The sequence below is a fragment of the Arachis ipaensis genome, chromosome B7 (assembly GCF_059453495.1).
Source record: "Arachis ipaensis isolate K30076 ecotype BB chromosome B7, ASM5945349v1, whole genome shotgun sequence".
NCBI classification, from domain to species: Eukaryota; Viridiplantae; Streptophyta; class Magnoliopsida; order Fabales; family Fabaceae; genus Arachis; species Arachis ipaensis.
Window position 1 is genome coordinate 76,109,456 of NC_142442.1, and position 18,334 is coordinate 76,127,789.

General features: G+C 38.8%; 2 non-coding genes across 2 annotated transcripts; both read right to left on the bottom strand.

Moving 5' to 3' along the window:
* Window positions 1–418: 418 nt before the first annotated feature.
* On the bottom strand, window positions 419–526 carry LOC148553035 (small nucleolar RNA R71). The gene has a single exon (XR_015893315.1). It is a non-coding gene; the product is annotated as a small nucleolar RNA R71 (small nucleolar RNA).
* Window positions 527–17,249: 16,723 nt separating this feature from the next.
* Window positions 17,250–17,357, bottom strand: LOC148553036 (small nucleolar RNA R71). Its single transcript, XR_015892693.1, has one exon. It is a non-coding gene; the product is annotated as a small nucleolar RNA R71 (small nucleolar RNA).
* Window positions 17,358–18,334: the final 977 nt, after the last annotated feature.

Genomic DNA, 18,334 nt, shown 5'->3' on the forward strand with positions numbered 1-18,334 from the left:
TTTCGAACAAGTAAGGGAAATGGCAGCCGAACCCAACAACAATAATGCAAGGAGAATGCTTGGTGACTTTACTGCACCTAATTCTAATTTACATGGAAGAAGCATCTCCATTCCTACCATTGGAGCAAACAATTTTGAGCTGAAACCTCAGCTAGTTTCTCTGATGCAGCAGAACTGCAAGTTTCATGGACTTCCATCTGAAGATCCTTTTCAGTTCTTAACTGAATTCTTGCAGATCTGTGATACTGTTAAGACTAATGGAGTAGATCCTGAAGTCTACAGGCTCATGCTTTTCCCTTTTGCTGTAAGAGACAGAGCTAGAATATGGTTGGACTCTCAACCCAAAGACAGCCTGAACTCTTGGGATAAGCTGGTCACGGCTTTCTTAGCCAAGTTCTTTCCTCTTCAAAAGTTGAGAAAGCTTAGAGCTGATGTTCAAACCTTCAGACAGAAAGAAGGTGAATCCCTCTATGAAGCTTGGGAAAGATACAAGCAACTGACCAAAAAGTGTCCTTCTGACATGCTTTCAGAATGGACCATCCTGGATATATTCTATGATGGTTTATCTGAGCTATCAAAGATGTCATTGGATACTTCTGCAGATGGATCCATTCACCTAAAGAAAATGCCTACAGAAGCTCAAGAACTCATTGACATGGTTGCTAATAACCAGTTCATGTACACTTCTGAGAGGAATCCTGTGAGTAATGGGACGCCTATGAAGAAGGAAGTTCTTGAAATTGATACTCTGAATGTCATACTGGCTCAGAATAAAATATTGACTCAGCAAGTCAATATGATTTCTCAGAGTCTGACTGGAATGCAAGCTGCATCCAACAGTACTCAAGAGGCTTCTTATGAAGAAGAAGCTTATGATCCTGAGAACCCTGCAATAGCAGAGGTAAATTACATGGGTGAACCATATGGAAACACCTATAATCCATCATGGAGAAATCATCCAAATCTCTCATGGAAGGATCAAAGGCCCCAATAAGGCTTTAATAATGGTGGAAGAAACAGGTTTAGCAATAGCAAACCTTTTCCATCATCCACTCAGCAACAGACAGAGAACTCTGAACAAAGTACCTCTAATCTAGCAAACTTAGTCTCTGATCTATCCAAGGCCACTGCAAGTTTCATGAATGAAACAAGGTCTTCCATTAGAAATTTGGAAGCACACGTGGGCCAGCTGAGTAAAAGGATCACTGAAATCCCTCCTAGTACTCTCCTAAGCAATACAGAAGAGAATCCAAAAGGAGAGTGCAAGGCCATTGACATAAGCACCATGGCCGAACCTGTAAGGGAAGGAGAGGACGTGAATCCCAAGGAGGAAGACCTCCTGGGACGTCCAGTGATCAATAAGGAGTTTCCCTCTGAGGAACCAAAGGAATCTGAGGCTCATCTAGAGACCATAGAGATTCCATTGAACCTCCTTATGCCCTTCATGAGCTCCGATGAGTATTCCTCTTCTGAAGAGAATGAGGATGTCACTGAAGAGCAAGCTGCCAAGTTCCTTGGTGCAATCATGAAGCTGAATGCCAAATTATTTGGCATTGAGACTTGGGAAGATGAACCTCTCTTGTTCACCAATGAACTAAGTGATCTGGATCAACTGACATTGCCTCAGAAGAAACAGGATCCTGGAAAGTTCTTAATACCTTGTACCATAGGCACCATGATCTTTAAGGCTTTGTGTGACCTTGGTTCAGGAATAAACCTCATGCCCCTCTCTGTAATAGAGAAACTGGGAATCTATGGGGTGAAAGCCACTAAAATCTCATTAGAGATGGCAGACAATTCAAGAAAACAGGCTTATGGACAAGTAGAGGACGTGTTAGTAAGGGTTGAAGGCCTTTACATCCCTACTGATTTCATAGTCCTGGATACTGGAAAGGAAGAGGATGAATCCATCATCCTAGGAAGACCTTTCCTAGCCACAGCAAGAGCTGTGATTGATGTGGACAGAGGAGAATTGATCCTTCAAATAAATGAGGACAACCTTGTGTTTACAACTCAAGGATCTCTCTCTGCATCCATGGAGAGGAAGCATAAAAAGCTTCTCTCAAAGCAGAGTCAACCAAAGCCCCCACAGTCAAACTCTAAGTTTGGTGTTGGGAGGCCACAACCAAACTCTAAGTTTGGTGTTGAACTCCCATATCCAAACTCTAAGTTTGGTGTTGGAGAGTCTCAACAATGCTCTGAACATCTGTGAGGCTCCATGAGAGCCCACTGTCAAGCTATTGTCATTAAAGAAGCGCTTGTTGGGAGGCAACCCAATTTTTATTTATCTAATTATATTTTTCTTAGTTATATGTCTTTATAGGTTCATGATCATGTGGAGTCACAAAATAAATATAAAAATTAAAAACGGAATCAAAAACAGCAGAAGAAAAATCACACCCTGGAGGAAGCACCTGTCTGGCGTTCAACGCCAGAACAGAGCATGGTTTTGGCGCTGAACGCCAAAAATGGGTAGTGTCTGGGCGCTGAACGCCCAAAATGGGCAGCATCTGGGCGCTGAACGCCAGAATTGCACCCTGGAGAGGAGCTGGCGCTGAACGCCCAGAACAAGCATGGTTCTGGCGTTCAACGCCAGAAATGGGCAACAAATGGGCTTTGAACGCCCAAAATGGGCACCAACCTGGCGCTGAACGCCCAGAGTTGTGTGCAAGGGCATTTTACATGCCTAATTTGGTGCAAGGTTGAAAATCCTTGAACACTTTAGGATCTGTGGACCCCACAGGATCATCTCAGGATCTGTGAACCCCACAGGATCATCTCAGGATCTGTGGACCCCACAGGATCCCCACCTACCTCACCCTCTCTCTCTCCATTCATGATCATCCCTTCTGTTTTCCATTTACCACTCACATCCATACACCCACCTACCTTCAAAATTCAACATCTCTTTCCCACCCAATCCCACCCATATGGCCGAATACACACATCCCTCCATCTCCTCCATATCTTCTTCTTCTTCTTCTTCTTCTTCTTCTTCTTCTTCTTCTTCTTCTTCTTCTTCTTCTTCTTCTTCTTTTGCTCGAGGGCGAGCAACATTCTAAGTTTGGTGTGGTAAAAGCATAGCTTTTTTGTTTTTCCATAACTATTAATGGCACCTAAGGCCAGAGAAACCTCAAGAAAGAGGAAAGGGAAGACAATTGCTTCCACCTCTGAGCCATGGGAGATGGAAAGATTCATCTCACAAGCCCATCACTGAGAAAAAGATGGAGCAAGCAAGAGAGCCCATTCATGGAGCTCAAGAGGCGCAGGAAGCTCATCACCATGAGATCCCGGAGATGCCTCAAAAGCATTTTCCTCCACAAAACTATTGGGAGCAAATCAACACATCCCTAGGAGAATTAAGTTCCAACATGGGACAACTAAGGGTGGAACATCAAGAGCACTCCATCATCCTTCATGAAATAAGAGAAGATCAAAAAGCAATGAGGGAGGAGCAACAAAGACAAGGAAGAGACATAGAAGAGCTCAAGGACATCATTGGTTCCTCAAGAAGGAAACGCCACCATCACTAAGGTGGATTCATTCCTTGTTCTTATTTCTTCTATTTTTCGTTTTCTATGTTAAGTGCTTATCCATGTTTGTGTCTTATTACATGATCATTAGTAATTAGTAACTTTGTCTTAAAGTTATGAATGTCCTATGAATCCATCACCTCTCTTAAATGAAAAATGTTTTAATTCAAAAGAACAAGAAGTACATGAGTTTTGAATTTATCCTTGAACTTAGCTTAATTATATTGATGTGGTGACAATGCTTCTTGTTTTCTGAATGAATGCTTGAACAGTGCATATGTCTTTTGAAGTTGTTGTTTAAGAATGTTAAATATGTTGGCTCTTGAAAGAATGATGACTAGGAGACATGTTATTTGATAATATAAAAAATCATAAAAATGATTCTTGAAGCAAGAAAAAGCAGCAAAGAACAAAGCTTGCAGAAAAAAATAGGCAAAAAAAAAATAGAAAAAGAAAAAGCAAGCAGAAAAAGCCAAAAGCTCTTAAAACCAAGAGGCAAGAGCAAAAAGCCAGTAACCCTTAAAACCAAAAGGCAAGGGTAAATAAAAAGGATCTCAAGGCTTTGAGCATCAGTGGATAGGAGGGCCTAAAGGAATAAAATCCTGGCCTAAGCGGCTAAACCAAGCTGTCCCTAACCATGTGCTTGTGGCGTGAAGGTGTCAAGTGAAAACTTGAGACTGAGCGGTTAAAGTCAAGGTCCAAAGCAAAAAGAAGAGTGTGCTTAAGAACCCTGGACACCTCTAATTGGGGACTTTAGCAAAGCTGAGTCACAATCTGAAAAGGTTCACCCAATTATGTGTCTGTGGCATTTATATATCCGGTGGTAATACTGGAAAACAAAGTGCTTAGGGCCACGACCAAGACTCATAAAATAGCTGTGTTCAAGAATCATCATACTGAACTAGAAGAGTCAATAACACTATCTAAACTCTGAGTTCCTATATAAACCAATCATTCTGAACTTCAATGGATAAAGTGAGATGCCAAAACTATTCAAGAGGCAAAAAGCTACAAGTCCCGCTCATCTTGGAGCTATGTTTCATTGATAGTTTTGAATTTATAGTATATTCTCTTCTTTCTATCCTATTTGATTTTCAGTTGCTTGGGGACAAGCAACAATTTAAGTTTGGTGTTGTGATGAGCGGATAATTTATATGCTTTTTGGCATTGTTTTTAGTATGTTTTTAGTAGAATCTAGTTACTTTTAGGGATGTTTTCATTAGTTTTTATGTTAAATTCACATTTCTGGACTTTACTATGAGTTTGTGTGTTTTTCTATGATTTCAGGTATTTTCTGGCTGAAATTGAGGGACTTGAGCAAAAATCAGATTCAGAGGTTGAAGAAGGACTGCTGATGCTGTTGGATTCTGACCTCCCTGCACTCAAAATGGATTTTCTGGAGCTACAAAACTCAAATTGGCGCGCATCCAATTGCATTGGAAAGTAGACATCCAGGGCTTTCCAGCAATATATAATAGTTCATACTTTTGCCCAAGTTTAGATGATGCAAACTGGCGTTCAACGCCAGCTCTCTGCCCAATTCTAGCGTCCAGCGCCAGAAACAAGTTGCAAAGTGGAGTTCAACGCCCAAACTGGCACAAAAGCTGGCGTTCAACTCCAAGAAGGACCTCTACACGTGCAACACTCAAGCTCAGCCCAAGCACACACCAAGTGGGCCCCGGAAGTGGATTTATGCATCATTTACTTACTTCTGTAAACCCTAGTAGCTAGTTTATTATAAATAGGACTTTTTACTACTGTATTAGACATCTTTTGATCACTTTTAGATCTCTAGACCTCCATGGGAGGCTGGCCACTCGGCCATGCTTACCCTCTATTCACTTATGTATTTTCAACGGTAGAGTTTCTACACTCCATAGATTAAGGTATGGAGCTCTGCTGTTCTTCAAAGATTAATGCAAAGTACTACTGTTTTCTATTCAATTCATCTTATTTCGCTTCTAAGATATCATGCGCATTTCAACCTGAATGTGATGAACATGACAATCATCATCATTCCCTATGAACGCGTGCCTGACAACCACTTCCGTTCTACATTAGATTGAATGAGTATCTCTTAGATCTCTTAATCATAATTTTCGTGGTATAAGCTAGATTGATGGCGGCATTCATGAGAGTCCGGAAAGTCTAAACCTTGTCCGTGGTGTTCCGAGTAGGACTCTGGGATTGAATGACTGTGACGAACTCCAAACTCGTGAGTGCTGGGTGTAGTGACAGACGCAAAAGGATAGTAAATTCTATTCCAGTACGATCGAGAACCTCCAAGATGATTAGCCATGCAGTGACAGCGCATCGGACCATTTTCACAGAGAGGAATAGGATGCAACCAACGACAAGGGTGATGCCTCCAGACGATTAGCCGTGCTGTGACAGAGCATTTGGACCATTTTCCCGAGAGGATTGAAAGTAACCATTGGCACCGGTGACATCCTTACAAAAAGCCAGCCATAGAAAGGAGTAAGACTGATTGGATGAAGACAGCAGGAAAGCAGATGTTCAGAGGAACGAAAGCATCTTTATGCGCTTATCTGAAATTATCACCAATGATTTACATAAGTATTTCTATCCTTATTTTAGTATTAATTTCGAAAACTCCATAACTATTTTATATCCGCCTGACTGAGATTTACAAGGTGACCATAGCTTGCTTCATACCAACAATCTCCGTGGGATCGACCCTTACTCACGTAAGGTTTATTACTTGGACGACCCAGTGCACTTGCTGGTTAGTTATGTGAAGTTGTGAAGATATGTTTAGACCATGGTTCTGTGCATCCGTTTTTGGTGCCATCGCCAAGGAATCAATTTCGAACAACAATTCACAACCTGAGTAACAATTTCGCATACCAATAGACACTTAGTCTAGTGAACCTTAGGATAGGATTGAATTGATGATAATTGATGATGATTGTGATGTTGATAAGGGGTATAATGGTTATTGGTGTTAATGATATATTATGATGTTGGTTGATGTTGATGAGTGTTTATGATGATTGTGATAATATGAATGTTGATAATGATTACTAATGTTGAGGTTAATTGATGATAATTGGTGAAGGATATGAGTTTTATGAGGTTAAATTGGAGGAATAAAGATTATGATAGATTTGGTTAATGTTAGATATTGTTTGGTGATGATTATTGATGTTGATAAGGATTTGTATTGGTTGTTGATGTTGTTGTTGGTTGATAATGACTATGGGTTTTGACAATATATTGTGGAATACTTGGATGGTTTAGGGGGGTGATATGTTGTTGAGATGAATGGAAGTGTGTAGATATGTGTGTAATGGCTTGAGTGCTGTTTTGGGTAATGAACTCTTAGTTTAGGATTGAGGATTTGGTAAATTTAAAGTTTAGAGTTTTTTTGGTAAAAACGGATTTTAGGCCAACTTTGGCAGATCATATCTTGAGTTACAGTTTTTAAAATTGATTGAATTTTCTATCAAATTAAAGATAATTTAAAGAGCCTTAAAACGATATAGAATTTGTAGAAATCGAAATTTTGTAGAGACAGATATGATCGTTAGAAGTTGGTGTCAAAAATTTAAATTCTGTGATGTTGCAGAAAATTTGGAAATCTATCATGTGTGCCCACGCGCACCTCTGTGCATATGCGCATCTGTGCATATGCACAGAACAAAGTGGGTGTTTCAAGTTGTGCGTACGCACAACATCATGTGTACGCACAGCTTGGGAAAGCCTTCTGGTGCGTGCGTATGCACACAACCTTATGGTTACGTTTGTTTACAGAGACAGGACACTAAGATAGGGACACAGAGACACAAAATTGCATTTTGCAGAGGAGACATGGACAGAGACAATGTGTCCAGAGACACTAAATTAGTGTATTTTGTGTCCATCCTGACAGGAAGGACACGAAGACACTAATAAGGGACACAACTTATTTTTTTATTTTTCTTTCATTATTTTTGTTAATTTTTCATAATAATATTTTTTATTGTTATATTTTTCATCTCAAAATTTTTGAATGAAAAAAATGAGAATAAATTGAATTTTCATAATTTGTTCTAGTTTATCACCAAACAGAATATAAGAACACAAAATTTTGTGTCTCTGTCCATCAGTATCTTGTCCTGTCCTGTTCTCAGAAACAAACGCAGCCTATGCGTACCCACAAGCCTTATTTTTCACCTAAACCCTATTTTTAACTGTTTTACCTTCTCGACAAGCTTGTAAATTTCCGTAATACTTGTTTAAAACCTTTTTGCTAGTATTTTAGGCTTTGAATCAAGAGAGAAAATAATAAGTGAATAAAAAGGGGTATTTTTGGTTATGAGTTTAGAAGATAGTGATTTAGGCTTGGCAAGTTCTGTGGATGGAATAGCTGGAGTGTTTGGGAAGAGTGTTGAGATGATCATGACTTGAGAAACATGAACGATTATGATTAATGAGGTGAGTATAAGCGGACTTGTGATATGAGCAGTGACCTCTGAGATTGAGTATGTGAATGGGATATGCATTGTTCTCCGTCGTTGGGGTTGTGGTAGTCTCCCACCTACGTTCAGATGTGAGGGTTGAAGCTGGGCTTCCCACTCACGTTTTGCTCTCATGGAGAAGGTGGTAGGGCACTCATTGGTGCACAAAACCGACTCCGTATGTTTCGCACAGATAGACCGGCAAGTATACCGGGTCGTCTAAGTAATACCTCAGGTGAGTGAGGGTCGATCCCACGGAGATTGTTGGTTTGAGCAAGCAGTGGATACCTTGTAGATCTTAGTCAGGCAGATAGAAAATATAGTTGTCACAAAAAATGCTAAAACAGGTAAATAAATTAAACGTTACTGGATAGGTGTGAAATCTATGGTATGAGAACAGTAGATGCTTCGGAGATGATTCTTCCTTCTGGATCAAATTTTTTTACTATTTACTCTAACTTCTGATTGATTCTTTCCATGGTAGGCTGTATATGCTTAACGCCGGGACAACGGTCATTAATCTCCTCTACTTCAGATCAAACGCTGGGTCAGCAGTCATCCAATATAAATAGAGGTGAAGCTCTAGCAGTCCATTCCCTTGGTGATCCTACTCAAAATGCCACAGACAAGGTCGGATCCTCTGGATCAGAAAACGCTGCTCCTTTGGTTCTAGCCTATATCACAAAGGCCCTAATCGCCCCGCACCTCGGCTGAACTGATGTCTCGAGAAGTCCCCAACGAAGTCATGGATTAGCCGTCTAAGAGATGTATAATCAAGCTGGTGGTTCAATACTATCCCGTCAAGGACTCGCAAGAACCCATGTGGAATTGGGATGACGGTCAATTTACACTCCCAAACCATTAGGATGAAGAACGAAGATACATCTTAGAATAGAATCAAGCATAGATTGAAGTGGAATAGTGATATTATTAATTCATAAGAATCAGCAGAGCTCCTAACCTTAACCTTAGGAGGTTAGTGACTCATACTGTACAAAGAAACAATGAAAAACATGTAAAGTGGGGGAAAAAGATCCTAAACAAGGGTGATCTCCTCCTATATATATACTAATATGATAACTAAAGATTACAAAAATAAGATAAGCTGGTCTTGTAGTGCGAAAATCCACTTCCTGGGCCCACTTAGTGAGTGTTTGAGCTGAGCTAACAGTGTTTCCATGTCCTAGGATCCTTCTTGGGCATTGAACGCCAACCTTGGACTCCCCTTTGGGCGTTTGGATGCCTGCTACTCCCCCTTGGGCGTTGGACGCCAGGAATGGGACCGGTGGCTGGTGTTGGACGCCAGCTTTGGACCTTCATTTCGAAAGCAAAGTATGAACTATTATATATTTCTCGAAAGCCTTGAATGTTAGCTTTCCATGGTCGTTTATAGTGCGCATTTGGGCTTCTGTAGCTCCAGAAATGCTCTTTCGAGTGCATGGAGGTCAGATCCTAACAACATTTGCAGTCCTTTCTCTGTCTCTGAATCAGACTTTGCCAAAAACTCCTCAATTTCAGCCAGAAAATACCTAAAATCATCATAAAACACAAAAACTCAAACTTGAATCCAAAAATATAAATTTTGCACTAAAACCTATGAAAATATAATTAAACTTAAACAAAACTTACTGAAAACTATATGAAAATGATGCCAAAAAGCGTATAAAATATCCGCTCATCAAAACACCAAAATTAAACTGTTGCTTGTCCCCAAGTAACCAAAAATAAAGTAGGATTAAAAAGAAGAGAAGGATACAATAAATTTTAGAGTTCTCAATGAAGCTCAGTTTCAATTAGATGAGCAGGACTAGTAGCTTTTTGCTTCTGAACAGTTTTGGCATCTCACTTTCCATTGAAGCTTAGAATAATTAGCATCTTTAGGAACTCAGAATTCAGATGATATTGTTGACTCTCCTAGTTGAGTTCTTTTTGTTTCTTGAATACAGCTTCTTTAGAGTCTTGGCTGTGTCCCTAAGCGCTTTGTTTTCTAGTATTACCACCGGATACATAAACGTCATAGATACTTAACTGGGTGAACCCTTTCGGATTGTGATTCAACTTTGCTAGAATCCCCAGCCAGTGGGTCCAGAGTTCTTAAGCAGACTCTTTGCTTTGGATCATGACTTTAACTGCTCAGTCTCAAGCCTTTCACTTGATACCTTCACACCACAAGGATATAGTTAGGGAAGCAGCTCATTTGAATTGTTTAGGCTAAGATATTTCTTTTAGGCCCTCCTAACTATTGATGCTCAAAGCCTTGGATCCTTGCTGTTGCCTTTTGGTTTAAAGAGCTATTGGCTTTTTCTGTTTTTTATTTTTTTCTGCTTGCTTTTTATCTCTTTTTTTCGCATATATTTTTTGCTGCTTTTTCTTGCTTCAAGAATCAATGTTTGGATTTTTCAGATTACCAATAATACTTCTCCTTTTTCATTATTCTTTCAAGAGCCAACATTCTTTAACTCCAACATCAAATATGCACTGTTCATTCATGCATTCAGAAAGTAAAAGCAATGCCACCACATCAAATAATTGAACTATTCTTAATATATAAAACTCGAAATTTATTTACCTTTAGTGCTTCTAAAAAAATCAAAATATTATTCACGTTCAATGAGCTGATAAGAGGAACATTTTATAGCTAATTGGAAAATAAAAAGTTAAATCCTAATAATGCTCATGCAATTCTAAAATTAAAAGACAGAAATTTAAATAAAAGCTTAAATGCTACTAGTGATCATGTAAATCTAAACATAAGAAACAAGAATTAGAATAGGCACAGAAATAGGAAGGTGGAACTCAACCACCTTAATCATGGGAGGTGTTAGGCTCTTCAGGGGATAATTTCTAACGCTTCAGTTCCTTTAGCTCATGCCCCTGCTTCTCTTGTTCTTTGACCAGTTTGCAAAGCATGCTAGTCTGGTCTTTTTGTTCCTCTCTTAATTGATCTAAGGTGGTTTGCAATTGTGTAACAGATGCTTCCAGCTGGGTTCAATATTCAATTGGAGGGATCTCTTACATCTGAAAAGGCTCAGGTGTCTTCCTTTTGGGATGATCAGCTGGTACTTGGGAGCTTTCCATCACTTGCTTGGTGATTGGGCTTTCTGCTGGGATAAAGGAGTCTCTGTTAATCATGACTCCAGCCTCTTTACACAAGCAAAAGATAAGGTTTGGATAGGCTAATCTGGCTTGAGTTGAGATCCTGTTTGTAACTTGGTACAGCTCAAAGGAAATTAGTTGGTTGACTTCCACCTCATTCCCCATCATGATGCAGTGAATCATTAGAGCCCTTCTGATGGTAACTTCAGAGCGGTTGCTAGTAGGGAGTATGGAACGCCCAATGAAATCCAACCAACCCCTAGCAACTGGTTTGAGATCCAATCTTTTCAGTTGGTTTAGTTTACCTTTTTTGTTATTGATCCACTGAGTTTCAGGTAGACATATGTCTTCCAGAATCTGATCCAGCTTGGGATCAGCTACCACTCTCCTATTAAAGGATTCTGGATCATCCCTTTGTGGAGGTAACTTGAAGATCTCTCTCACCTTGTCAAGATAAAAATAGAGAGTCTTCCCTCGCACCATGGTGCAAAAAGTATGGAATCCTTGTCCATCTTTCTTTTGCTTATCTGTCATCCACATATTTGCATAGAATTCATGGTTCATTGTTATTCCAACATTGATCTCAGGGTCGGCCAGGATCTCCCAGCGTCTCTTTCGAATTTGCTCTTGGATCTCTGGGTACTCATCTTCTTTTAATTCAAATTTGGCTTCCGGGATTACTGTCCTCTTGCACATTATTTTATAATAATTTTCTTCATGCTGCTTTGTGTAGAATCTGAGAGGTTTGAAAACAACTGTTTGGTTGTCTTTTTTCTTGCTTCTTGAAGTGGGATTTCCACTTTTTGGAGCCATGGAATTCGAATAAAGTGAGAAGGCAAGGCTCTTTCCACACCAAACTTAAAAGGTTTGCTCATCCTCGAGCAAAAGAGTAGAAAGAAGACGAAGAGGAAGAGAAGAATTCGAACAGAAGGAGGATGAAGGAGTGGGTGGCCGAATGTTATATATAGGGATGGGGAGGGTGGGTTTTCGAAATTAAATAGATAAAAGATAAAAAAGATATGATTCACACCTTGGTAAAAGATAGAAAAAGATAAGTTTAAAAATTGTTGGATCATCAAAAGATATGAGAAAGATAAAAAGATAAGATAAAAGGTATGAAAAAGATTTTAAAGTTAAATAAAAGATTTGAAAAAGAATTGTAAAAGATATGAGATTTTGAAAAAAAGAATTGAAAAGATTTTAAATTTGAAAGGAATTTAAAATTAAAAGATGATTGTTGAAAGAGTTTTGCGTAGAAGATATGATTAAAAATATAAGATTTGGAAAAGATAAGTTTTGATAAAGTCAAAAACTTCCCCAACCTTTGTTGGGCATTTGAATGCCCAAAATGTCTTGTTTCTGGCATTCAACGCCATCCTAGTGCTCCTTATGGGCATTGAACGCCCAAGCAATGCCTTCTGGCTGGCATTCAACGCCAGCTTGCCACACCTTCTTGGGCGGCTGGGCGTTCAATGCCCAAGAAGGTGTGGCAAGCTGGCGTTGAATACCAGCCAGGAGGGTATTCAATCCCAGGCTTGCATCCCCATTCAGGGCATTGAACATCCAGCCAGTGCCCCTTGGCTGGTGTTCAACGCCAGGCTTACTACCCCTTGAGGGTGTTCAACAGCCAACCAGTACCTCCTGGTTGGCGTTGAACGCTAGTCTTGCTGCCTCTTAGGGGAGTTTATGCCCCTCTTTCCCTCTTGTTTGGCATTCAACGCCAGCAAGGGGCTTCTCGCAGGGTGCTCTGTTTTTAGCTCTGGTTGTCTCTGGTTCTGTTTTAACTACTGCACATGATCACAAACCTAACTAAACAAGTAAAAATTAAACTGATATAATTGAAATATACTTAATGAAAACAGAAATAACTTTAATCATGGTTGGGTTGCTGATGAGCGGATAATTTATACGCTTTTTGACATTGTTTTTAGTATGTTTTTAGTAGGATCTAGTTACTTTTAGGGATGTTTTCATTAGTTTTTATGTTAAATTCACATTTCTGGACTTTACTATGAGTTTGTGTGTTTTTTTGTGATTTCAGGTATTTTCTGGCTGAAATTGAGGGACTTGAGCAGAAATCAGATTCAGAGGTTGAAGAAGGATTGCTGATGCTGTTGGATTCTGACCTCCCTATACTCAAAGTGAATTTTTGGGAGCTACAGAACTCGAAATGGCGCGCTTCCAATTTCGTTGGAAAGTAGACATCCAGGGATTTCCAGCAATATATAATAGTCCATACTTTGACCAAGAATAGACGACGTAAACTGGCGTTCAACGCCAGCTTTCTGCCCAAATCTGGCGTCCAGCGCCAAAAAAGGAGCCAAAACCAGAGTTGAACGCCCAAACTGGCACAAAAACTGGCGTTCAACTCCAAGAAGGACCTCTACACGTGCAACACTCAAGCTCAGTGCAAGCACACACCAAGTGGGCCCCGGAAGTGGATTTATGCATCAATTACTTACTCATGTAAACCCTAGTAGCTAGTTTATTATAAATAGGACCTTTCACTATTGTATTAGACATCTTTTGAACCATCTTTGAGTCTTTTTGACCATCTTTGGACACCTGGTTCTTAGATCAGAGGGGCTGGCCATTCGGCCATGCCTGGACCTTTCACTTATGTATTTTTAACGGTAGAGTTTCTACACTCCATAGATTAAGGTGTGGAGCTCTACTGTTCCTCAATGATTAATGCAAATTACTACTGTTTTCTATTCAATTCATCTTGTTTTGCTTCTAAGATATTCATTCGTACTTCAATCTGAATGTGATGAACGTGACAATCATCATCATTCCCTATGAACGCGTGCCTGACAACCACTTCCGTTCTACCTTCGACTGAATGAGTATCTCTCAGATCTCTTAGTCAGAATCTTCGTGGTGTAAGCTAGAATGATGGCGGCATTCAAGAGAATCCGGAAAGTCTAAACCTTGTCTGTGGTATTCCGAGTAGGATTCAATGAATGAATGACTGTGACGAGCTCCTAACTCGCGATTGCAGGGCGTTAGTGACAGACGCAAAAGGATAGTAAATCCTATTCCAGCATGATCGAGAACCGACAGATGAATAGCCGTGCCGTGACAGGGTGCATTGATCATTTTCACTGAGAGGATAAGATGAAGCCATTGACAAAGGTGATGCCTCCAGACGATTAGCCGTGCCGTGACAGGGCATTGGATCATTTTCTCGAGAGATGACCGAAAGTAGCCGTTGACAATGGTGATGTTTCACATAAAGCCAGCCATGGAAAGGAGTAAGACTGACTGGATGAAGATAGCAGGAAAGCAGAGGTTTAGAGGAACGAGAAGCATCTCTATTTGCTTATCTGAAATTCTCACCAATGAATTACATAAGTATTTCTATCCCTATTCTATTTTATTATTTAAATTCGAAAACCCATTATCAATTTATATCTGCCTAACTGAGATTTGCAAGGTGACCATAGCTTGCTTCATACCAACAATCTCCGTGGGATTCGACCCTTACTCACGTAAGGTATTACTTGGACGACCCAGTGCACTTGCTGGTTAGTTACACGGAGTTGTGAACCATGGTTTTGGCATCATGTTTTTGGCGCTATTTCCAGGGAAAGAAAGAGCAATGAATTTTACATACTTAAAGTGTAATCACGATTCCACGTACCAAGTTTTTGGCACCGTTGCCGGGGAGATTGTTTGAGTTTTCGGCAAGCTTTTGGTCCGGTAACATCAGTGCCAAGTTTGATCCGACAACAACACCAAGTTTTTGGCGCCGTTGCCGGGGATTGTTCGAGTTTGGACAACTGACGGTTCATCTTGTTGCTCAGATTAGGTAATTTTCTTTTTGTTGTCTTTTCAAAAATTTTTCAAAAATATTTCAAAAATTTCTCTTTTATTTTCGAAAAAAAATTTTAATATAAAAATGTTTTCAAAAATTTTATTCAAAATTTTTAAGAATGAATTCTAGTGTTTCATGAAGCATGTTGAAGTCTGGCTGGCTGTAAAGCCATGTCTAATTCCTTTGGGAATAAGTATGTCAGGCGTGTCATGTCTGAATTACATGCTGAAGCTTGGCTGGCCATTGGCCATGTCTAGTGTTTTGGACCGGAGCTTTCATTGAAAGCTTGGCTGGCTCATGAGCCATGTCTAATTCCTGGACTGAAGCTTTAGACTAAGAATGCAAGATTCCTGGAATTCATGTTAAAAATTTTGGAATCCTTATTTTTTCTTTTTCATATAATTTTCGAAAAAAAATCCAAAAAAAAAAATTAAAAAATCATAAAAATCAAAAACATTTTTTGTGTTTCTTGTTTGAGTCATGAGTCATGTTATAAGTTTGGTGTCAATTGCATATGCATCTTGCATTTTTCGAAAATTTCATGCATTCATAGTGTTCTTCATGATCTTCAAGTTGTTCTTGGTAAGTCTTCTTGTTTGATCTTGATGATTTTTTGTTTTGTGTCTTTTTATTTTTATCATATGCATTCTTGAATTCTTAGTGTCTAAGCATTAAAGAATTCTAAGTTTGGTGTCTTGTATGTTTTCTTTGCATTAAAAATTTTTTAAAAATATGATCTTGATGTTCATCATGACATTCAAAGTGTTCTTGGTGTTCATCTTGACATTCATAGCATTCTTGCATGCATCACATGTTTTGATCTAAAATTCTCATGCATTGCATCATTTTTCTTGTTTTTCTCTCTCTTCATTAAAAATTCAAAAAAAAAATATATCTTTCCCTTTTTCTCTCATCAAATTCGAAAATTTGAGTTGACTTTTTCAAAAATTTTTAAAATCAAATTGTTTCTCATGAGTCAAATCAAATTTTCAATTTGAAAATCTTATCTTTTTCAAAATCTTTTTCAAAAATCAAATCTTTTTCAAAATTCTTAGTTATTTTCGAAAATTCCAAAAATATTTTTCAAAAATCTTTTTCTTATTTTTATATCAAATTTTCGAAAATAACATAATCAATTAATGTGTTGATTCAAAAATTTGAAGTTTGTTACTTGCTTGTTAAGAAAGATTCAAACTTTAAGTTCTAGAATCATATCTTGTGATTTCTTATGAATCAAGTCTTTAATTGAGATTTTAAAAATCAAATCTTTTTCAAAACTAATTTCTAAAATATCTTCTCATCTTATCTTTTTCAAAAATCTAATTTCAAAATATCTTTTCCAACTTCCTAACTTCTTATCTTTTCAAAATTTGTTTCAACTAACTAACTAACTTTTTGTTTGTTTCTTAACTTTTTTCAAAACTATCTAACTAACTCTCTCTCTCTCTAATTTTCGAAAATATCTTCCCTCTTTTTCAAAAATTTCTTTTTAATTAACTAATTATTTTTATCTTTGATTTCAAAATTTTTCGAAAATTACTAACCTTTTTCAAAAAAATATTTTCGAAAATCACTAACCCATTTTCAAAAATTATTTTCGAAAATTCTCCCTCTCCCATCTTATTCTATTTATTTATTCATCTACTAACATCTCATCTTACATATCAACCCTCCTCACAGTTGTGTTTCTTCCATTATATTACATTCTTTGTCTCCCCCTCTTCTTCTACTCACACAGGGATCCCTATACTGTGGTATAAAGGATCCATATTATTATTATTATTTTTTCTGTGCCCTCTTCTTTGTCATATGAGCAGGAGCAAGGACAAGAATATTCTTGTTGAAGCAGATCCAGAACCTGAAAGGACTCTAAAGAAAAAATTGAGAGAAGCTAAATTACAACAATCCAGAGATAACCTTTCAGAAATTTTCGAACAAGAAGAGGAGATGGCAGCCGAAAATAATAATAATGTAAGGAAGATGCTTGGTGACTTTACTGCACCTAATTCCAATTTACATGGAAGAAGCATCTCCATTCCTGCCATTGGAGCAAACAACTTTGAGCTGAAACCTCAATTAGTTTCTCTGATGCAGCAGAACTGCAAGTTTCATGGACTTCCATCTGAAGATCCTTTTCAGTTCTTAACTGAATTCTTGCAGATATGTGATACTGTTAAGACTAATGGAGTAGATCCTGAAGTCTACAGGCTCATGCTTTTCCCTTTTACTGTAAGAGACAGAGCTAGAGTATGGTTGGACTCTCAACCTAAGGATAGCCTGAACTCTTGGGATAAGCTGGTCAAGGCTTTCCTAGCCAAGTTCTTTCCTCCTCAAAAGCTGAGCAAGCTTAGAGTGGATGTTCAAACCTTCAGACAGAAAGAAGGTGAATCCCTCTATGAAGCTTGGGAGAGATACAAAGGACTGACCAAAAAGTGTCCTTCTGACATGCTTTCAGAATGGACCATCCTGGATATATTCTATGATGGTCTGTCTGAGTTATCTAAGATGTCACTGGATACCTCTGCAGGTGGATCCATTCACCTAAAGAAAATGCCTGCAGAAGCTCAAGAACTCATTGACATGGTCGCTAATAACCAGTTCATGTACACTTCTAAAAGGAATCCTGTGAGCAATGGGACGCCTATGAAGAAGGGAGTTCTTGAGATTGATACTCTGAATGCCATATTGGCTCAGAACAAAATATTGACTCAGCAAGTCAATATGATTTCTCAGAGTCTGAATGGAATGCAAGCTGCATCCAACAGTACTCAAGAGGCATCTTCTGAAGAAGAAGCTTATGATCCTGAAAACCCTGCAATAGCAGAGGTAAATTATTTAGGTGAACCTTATGGAAACACCTATAACTCATCATGGAGAAATCATTCAAATTTCTCATGGAAGGATCAAAAGCCTCAACAAGGCTTTAATAATGGTGGAAGAAACAGGTTTAGCAATAATAAACCTTTTCCATCATCCACTCAGCAACAGACAGAGAACTCTGAACAAAATACTTCTAATTTGGCAAACTTAGTCTCTGATATGTCTAAGGCTACTGTAAGTTTCATGAATGAAACAAGATCTTCCATTAGAAATTTGGAAGCACAAGTGGGCCAGCTGAGTAAAAGGATCACTGAAATCTCTCCCAGTACTCTCCCAAGCAATACAGAAGAGAACCCAAAAGGAGAGTGCAAGGCCATTGACATAAGCACCATGGCCGAACCTACAAGGGGAGTGGACGACGTGAATCCCAAAGAGGAAGACCTCCTGGGACGTCCAGTGATCAATAAGGAGCTTCCCTCTGAGGAACCAAAGGACTCTGAGGCTCATCTAGAGACCATAGAGATTCCATTGAACCTCCTTATGCCCTTCATAAGCTCTGATGAGTATTCCTCTTCTGAAGAGAATGAGGATGTTACTGAAGAGCAAAC